This window comes from Silurus meridionalis, chromosome 24, assembly GCF_014805685.1.
Source record: "Silurus meridionalis isolate SWU-2019-XX chromosome 24, ASM1480568v1, whole genome shotgun sequence".
NCBI lineage: Eukaryota > Metazoa > Chordata > Actinopteri > Siluriformes > Siluridae > Silurus > Silurus meridionalis.
This window is the reverse complement of record NC_060907.1, coordinates 3,892,424-3,900,334: the sequence shown is the minus strand read 5'-3', so window position 1 is coordinate 3,900,334 and position 7,911 is coordinate 3,892,424. Positions and strand designations below refer to the sequence as shown.

Here is a 7,911-nt window from a genome sequence, read left to right as displayed (position 1 = left end):
GTCTTAAGTGTGTATTCTTGAAACTTTTTGCCATATTGTAAAAAAAGGTTAACACACACACACACACACACACACACACACACACACACACACACACACACTTCCACCTTCGAGCCTCAGATGTTGTCTATCCTTCTTTCTTACCCATCAGTGTAATTTGTCATCATTCCCCATACGTGTCACATGTCCGATTTCTATCTGATTTGTTCTTGTGACTTGAGATAAAATCTGATATTTATTTCAACACGTGGCCGTATCTGTCACGTCTGCCTGTTATTAACGAGCTTATCTAAACATGTCAAACGCAGGAGAGTTCAGTTCAGCTTCCCAAACAATATCTGCATGAAAGATCAATAAAATGGGAATTTGAAAAACCAGGCCATACTGAATCCTGACACAATACAGGCCACACCTCCTTTTCTGAGACTGACATACACACATGCCATGCCTCCTTAATCAGTACTGACACAACACATGCCACGCCTCCTTAATACTTACACAGCACAGGCCATGTCTCCTTAATCAGTACTGACACAACACAGGCCACGCCTCCTTAATACTGACACAACACAGGACACACCTCTTTAATCAGTACTGACACAACACAGGCCACGCCTCCTTAATACTGACACAGCACAGGCCATGTCTCCTTAATTAGTACTGACACAACACAGGCCACGCCTCCTTAATACTGACACAGCACAGGCCATGTCTCCTTAATACTGACACAACACAGGACACACCTTAATCAGTACTGACACAACACAGGCCATGCCCCCTTAATACTGACACAGCACAGGCCACGCCTCCTTAATACTGACACAACACAGGACACACCTTAATCAGTACTGACACAACACAGGCCACACCTCCTTAATACTGACACAACACAGGACACGCCTCCTTAATTAAAAGTATCACAACACAGGCCAAGCCTCCCTAAATAAAAGTAACACAACACAGGCCACGCCTCCTTAATTCATACTGACACAACACAGGCCACGGATTACAAATTTAAGATAAATCAGACTATAACACTGCTGCGAGAGTATTTATTTTTATTTATTTATTCATTTTTGTTATTATTTATTTTTTCTTAGAAAGCAAACCTGGAAAAGTGCTAGTGTTTCAGGAAGAGGAAGGTTTTTACTCGTTGCTTGAGGATAGCCAGTGACTCCTCTGTTCAGACATCTAGGGAAAGTTCATTCCATCACCTCGGTGCAGAACAGAGAAGAGCCTTGACGTATATTTACCTTTTACCCTGAGTGAGGGTGGTACCAGTCGAGCAGACCACCACACCTCCTTTTCTGAGACTGACAGACACACAGGCCACGCCTCCTTCGTCTCTGAGACACCACAGGCCTGATCTGTGCACATGTGAATTTAGCAGTGACACCTGGACACATCCGGCCTCACAGATAGATAGATAGATAGATAGATAGATAGATAGATAGATAGATAGATAGATAGATAGATAGATAGATAGATAGATAGATAGATAGATAGATAGATAGATAGATAGATAGATAGATAGATAGATAGATAGATAGATAGATAGATAGATAGATGATAGATAGATAGATAGATATTAAAAGGTGTTAATTGGTCCTCAAGAGGGTTTGCAGAAGAGCAGAAAGTTTTTTTTCTTTGGTATTTTCAGTAACCATCCACTCACTCTCTTTCTCTCTCTCTCTCTCTCTCTCTCTCTTGTTCTCTCTCTCCATTTTCACACCTCTTTCCGAGCCACAGTCTCTCGTTCTCGGCTGCCTGTTTTAATTCCATCATAATCTCTGCATGGGGAATTGCTTCATGCAAAAAAGGACGTCCAAGGAGCGGCGAGAATCACGTTACATGCTAATTGTGTGCTACGTGTCTTCTTTTTTTGCGTTCGATCAAGAAAAGAAGAACGAGAAAAGAAAACAAGGTCCTAATGAATGTTCTCTCGTTTTCGAGTCTGTCATAGTTTATTTGCAAAATACAGAAATGAGAACTAAATGTCATTCTCTCACAGCTGTGGGGATGTGTTTTTATTCATTTTTAATCACTTTCTATCTAATAATGCTTCATGAAGCTGTGTGTGTGTGTGTGTGTGTGTGTGTGTGTGTGTGTGTGTGTGTGTCAGAATCCTATTAAAACCTTTTGATTAGCAGCAGGATCCAGCACTCAGTCTCATTTGCCCAAACAAGTCTGCTTTTTGATTCCTTTCTTCACGTCTTCAAAGTAAGGAACGTGAACACCGACAAGGTGAAGGAACTTCAGTCGTGAGGAAAAAGAAACGAGAAAACACAATTACTGGAATAAAAAAAAGCAAAAACGCAGAGACTCCATGAGACCAAACAGGAGGTCGGAGTGTATCCGGCATGAGTGGGAGCACGGCGGTGAGACGATGGGAGTCTATTGATCGGGAGGTCAGGAGTCAGATTCGCGGCACCATCGAGCCGCTACGCTACAGAGCAAGACCCTTAACCTTCAACCGCTCAGCTCTATTGACGAGATGATTGTATGTCAGAGAATAAGGGCGTCCGCGTGAGCATGCGAGAAATGTCGATAGGCAGAGTAAACACTAGCGGTGAAGAGGTTGCGATAACAAGCAGTTGCACAATGATTACGTTTCCTGTGACTAGATAAGATTGACACAACACAGGTCACACCTCCTCCTCTGAATCTGACACAACATAGGCCATGCCTCCTTAATTAAGACTGGAGGCCACGCCTCTTTCCGCCCTTAAGACTAACACACTACAGGCCACGCCTCCTTCATCCTTTAAGACTGACACAATACAGGCCAAGCATCCTTTATCCCTTAAGACTAAAACAACATAGGCCACACCTCTTTCTTTGAGACAGATGCAATGCAGGCTACGCCTCCTTTATCCCCTGAGACTGACACAACATAGGCCATGCCTCTTTCTTTGAGACAGATACAACACAGGCCACGCCCCTTCTCTGAGTCTGATACAACATATGCCACACCTCCACTTCTGAATCTGACAACACTGCCTTCTTTTCACAGACTGACACTACACAGGCCACGCCTCTTCCTCTAAAACTGGCATAACACAAGCCACACCTCCTTCCACTCCACAGCATGTAAACCAGATCTTCAAGGAGCTCACTTTGTACACAGGGGCACTGCCATGCTGGAACAGGTTTGGGTTCACAAATTCAAGTCAATGCAAAATGTTATTAAAGCGCCATCTAAAGACGTCCTGTACAATCGAGTGCCTCCAGTTTTGTGGTAACAACGACCCAATACTTTTTGCAATATAGTGTATTTTTTGAGTTGCTCAGGAGCTCCTGGTTCCACAACGTCAACTGACTGTATAAAACTGTAGAAAGGACATCACTCATAATCACACACTCCGGTGCTTATGTTAGTTCTCACTCTCCAGTGTTCTGTATTGTTTTAAAGATTTATAATTACAAAATGAGGAGGGGTTCTGCTTTTCAGTCTGGTTCCTTTCAAGGTTTCTTCCTCATTCATCTTAGGGAGTTTTTCCATTCCACAGTCGCCCCAGGCTACTCATCAGGGATAAACACATCATTACCTTCAATTCTAATATTCTGTGAAGCTGCTTTGAGACAATGTCCATTGTGAAAAGTGCAATAGAAATAAACTTGAACTTGAACATAGAAAATCAATACATTAAGGACTTTAAATATCTGGAGGTTTTACAATCCAACAAAAACAGAATTTTCTTGCTAGTCCCTATTTTCTCATACTTACTCCATGATAGACTATTTTCTTATTCGAAAAGTCCTGATTGATTATATTTCTAACTGTGAATATAGTAGTATTGTTTTATCTGATCACGCATCTTCATCGCTGAAATACACTGTTGGAGAAACAGTTAAAAACCCACCTAGATGGCGTTCAAACAGAAAATGGTTACATAACCTTGAATTTCATTTTGTAGGAAACCAAATTGATACATTTTTGAGAGACCCCCGCTTCAACAAGATGGGAGGCATTCAAGGCCTTTATTAGGGATCAGCCTTACTAGTTCAAAAACCAATAGATCCACCCCTTAAAATGATTTGAACAAAGTATCAAAGACTTAAAAGAAGAAATTCTCAGAAAAAATACTCCTGAATTTAAACAGGAAATTAATAAGATTTTTAAAACTTTCATGAAGATCTTTATAAATCATCACCCCTCAGGGAATATTTGTGTCTCTAAAACATTTTTGGGAGAGACTCTGGGATTTTCGAAAGAAGACTCCAAAGCACTGGATCAACCAATCGAAGAAGCCGACTCGACTGCAGCTATTAATCGTGCGAGTAGTGGGAAATCGCCAGGCCCCGATAGTCTGCCTATAGACATATATAAGATCTTTCACAACAAATTGATAACCCCAATGATGGATATGTTTAATGAATCATTCAATAATGAAGAACTCAGTTTGTTTTCATGCTTTATGCCCTGATAACTTTAGGAACTTCAAGGCCTGTACTGTACATTCCGATAACTGCCCTTGGATCTGTATTTGTACTCGGCACCTCTACCCAAATTTAAAAAAAAGCCACATCCAATCCAAAAAATACTATTGTGGTATGGTATGAAGTTTCGAAACATCTTGGAGGGGTTTCAGTTATCACAACTTACCCCTATTTGGGGTAATACTAACTTAACACCTAGGACACGTGATGCTGAATTCCAAATTTGGGCAACAAAAGGTTTCAGGTGGGAGATTTATTTAGTAATGAAACTATACTCAGTTTCCAAGAATTTATCTCCAATTTAATTTTATTAACAAAATACAGCATCATTCTCCTTTTCAGCCGGATCCAACCCCTTGAAGATACTTTAAACCAGGGGTGTCAAGCTCAAAATCACAGTGGGCCAAAATGAAAAACTGGGATGAAGTCGCGAGCCAAACTCAATATTTATTGAAAAATTGCAATTGTGCATGTTTTTCCGTCTCTCCAGGTATGTCATGTTGAACCTTTTCATATGGAAACAAACTTTAGTTTTGCGTAAACATTGACTCTGAAACAACCAAAGTTTAATATTATAAACACATGAGAAATTCAATTGGAAATAAAACACACATCAGTGGTATTCGTTTCTTATTATGTCTCTCTATCTGTAGACTTTCGAGTTCCTCGAGTTTGAATACCTGGCATCTCTTCTTAGAGCACCCACAGAGTCGTTCTTGAGCGTGTCACTACACTGGAGTTCAATCAGCTCCATTTGGAGGTTGGTTGATGCGATTCCACGTCAACCACAACCGGATTACTGAGCAGTTCAAATCTGCATTTCTTGTCTTCAAAGTCGGCAAATCGGCGGGTAAACTGGGCGAACTTTTTCAACAAACTGTGCACTAGGCAACACGGCGGGAGAGATCTGCGCTTTCATTGTTTGGCAGCACGGAAAATGACTCAAGTTTCCTTGCAGCATCTGAGTCTCCCACAGGCACAACTTGGTTTTAAAAGCCCTCACGGCAGCGTACATGTCTGTGATGACGTGGCCCTGCCCCTGAAGCTGCAGGTTGAGCACATCGATATGGCTCAGGATGTCACACAGAAATGCCAGCTCACACAGAAATGTTTATCCCTGAGCTTTCCCTTTTTCTTTCCACAAACTGCTCACATCTGTTCAGTACTTTTCCTCGGCTTAGCCATCCCACATCTGTGTGATAGGGCACGTCGGTGCGAACCAAACTCCTTCAGAAAAAACTTGAACTGGCGGTGATTCAAACCTTTGGTTCTGATGAAGTTAACTACTCTTGTTATGGTGCTCATAACATGCTCCATTTTCAGTTTTTTGCCACACAACGCTTCCTGGGGTATTATGCAGGGATAAACTGTAAGTTCACCTGCATGGTTGTTCCGCATCTTTTTCGGAATCCTGCCCACCAGTCCACTCTTTTGGCCGCACAAGACTTGTCGTCAGTCCCACGAGTTTATCCCAAGGCAGCCTTATTTCATTTACACAATTGGATACCTGTTTAAAGATTTCTTTTCCAGTGGTTGTGCCATGCATTGATTTTAATCCCAAAAGTTCCTCTGTAACACACAGACTCGACTCCATGGATGAAGATTGACAGCTGGGCAGTATCAGATGTGTCGCTGCTCTCGTCCACAGCAAGGGAGTATGCTACATCATGTGCCCCACGATGTCACAAACTTCAACCATGCACTTTTTTTACAAACTCGCCCTCATTAAAGGGCGATTTCACAATCTCTGCTACCACAGTAAAACTAGCCTTTACAGCAGCCTCATTTTGTGAATTCACTTTCGTGAACACAGTCTGCCGTGAAACCAGACTTTCTTTCATCTCCTTTCTTCGAACTTCTGCTTTACGTCCAGGTCCTTGCACTTGTCGTGGTGTTTTGTTTTAGTGTCTTTTTATGTTACATTCTTTTGTTACAGCCATGGTGGCTCCCCACAGGAGACAAACAGGTCTGTCCTTTACATTCGTGAACAGATAATCTTCCTCCCACCTGTCTTGAAAGCTCCTGTTTTCCATGTTTTCGTTGGCCATTTTTGAGGTGGATTAAGTTTGTCCAAGGTGACTGGTAGCATGGATACCAATGATTGTCAACAGAAAAGGAGGGGGCGCTTGGCGGTCTCAACTGACACGCCGACGCACTAACAAAGCATTCTGTGGTTTGTAGTATTAGCGGTGTATGCGCTATACACTGGCAGGCCAGCTCTAATACACATCTGATATGATCTCACGGGTCAAATATAATTACACCGCAGTCCAGATTTGACACCCCTGCTTTAAACCACTTTAATTTGCCTTGGGGGTAGACAAATTTCTTTATTTTATACACTAATCTCCACCAACTGCAGGGAAAATAACGAAGATAAACATAAGGCATTTTGTCGAGATATAAATCTAAAAATATCAGAAGATGAGTGGCAGAGTATCTGCCTAAAGGCCCAAACTCAGACTATTAATACAATACTCAAACTTTGGCAAATATAAGTGGTTTATGAGTATATACATCACTCCAGAATTACTACACAAATTTAATCCCAACATTCACAATCAATATATAAGATGTGATCTAGAGAAAGGAACTTTATATCAGTGTTTATGGAAATGTCCCCAAGTTGAATGTTTTTGGGAAAAGGTTTTAGACTTTTTATCCCTGGTGTTAAAACTAAATTTTCCCAAATGTCCTAAACTCTGTTTACTAAATATTTTCCCTGCAACGTGCACTTTTACAATCTCTGATTAGCTTTATTATTCGGGTTATTACAAGCAAAACTTGTAGTAGCTAATCGTTGGAAAAACACGTTTTTTTCAACAATGGTTACAAGAATTCTCATTGTTTGGCTTTGGAAAAACTCACATATATTGTTAAAATAGAACCTGGAAAGTTTTTCAAAATCCCTTTATGTTTTTTTTTGAAGGGAGCCGATCCAAATCTATTTTCTGGATAATTTGGCCTAACATATACTGTTTTACCTTAGGATATTAATGTGCCATGTGTTTTGTATGTGTACCTATGTTTATATGTATGTATTTGTGTAGATGTGTAATTTCTTTTTAATATTATTTATAATTATTATTTTTCTAACCTAATTTAGGGTTGCAAAAGTTAGGTCACTCTTAGTGTCGGTCCCAAGCCCAGATAAATGTGGAGGGTTTGGTTATGAGGGGCATCCAGTGTAAACGGAACGGAACAGAATTTGATACCGTATCAGTCAAGACCCGGATTACCAACGACCGCCACAGGTATCGTTAGCCAACAGAAATTGGGCTACTGTTGGCCAAATGAGGAGAAGAAGAGGAGGAAGACGTCTACAGAGGCAGCAGGGTAAAGGAGAAGTGTAGGAGAGTGGAGGTTCGGGTTGGTACTTTAAATGTTGGTACTATGATGGGTAAAGGTAGAGAGTTAGCTGATATGATGGAGAGGAGAAAGGTAGATATGCTGTGTGTTCAGGAGACCAAG

General features: G+C 41.1%; 1 pseudogene; it reads right to left on the bottom strand.

Moving 5' to 3' along the window:
* Nucleotides 1-518: 518 nt before the first annotated feature.
* On the bottom strand, nucleotides 519-6,488 carry LOC124378595 (annotated as a pseudogene).
* Nucleotides 6,489-7,911: the final 1,423 nt, after the last annotated feature.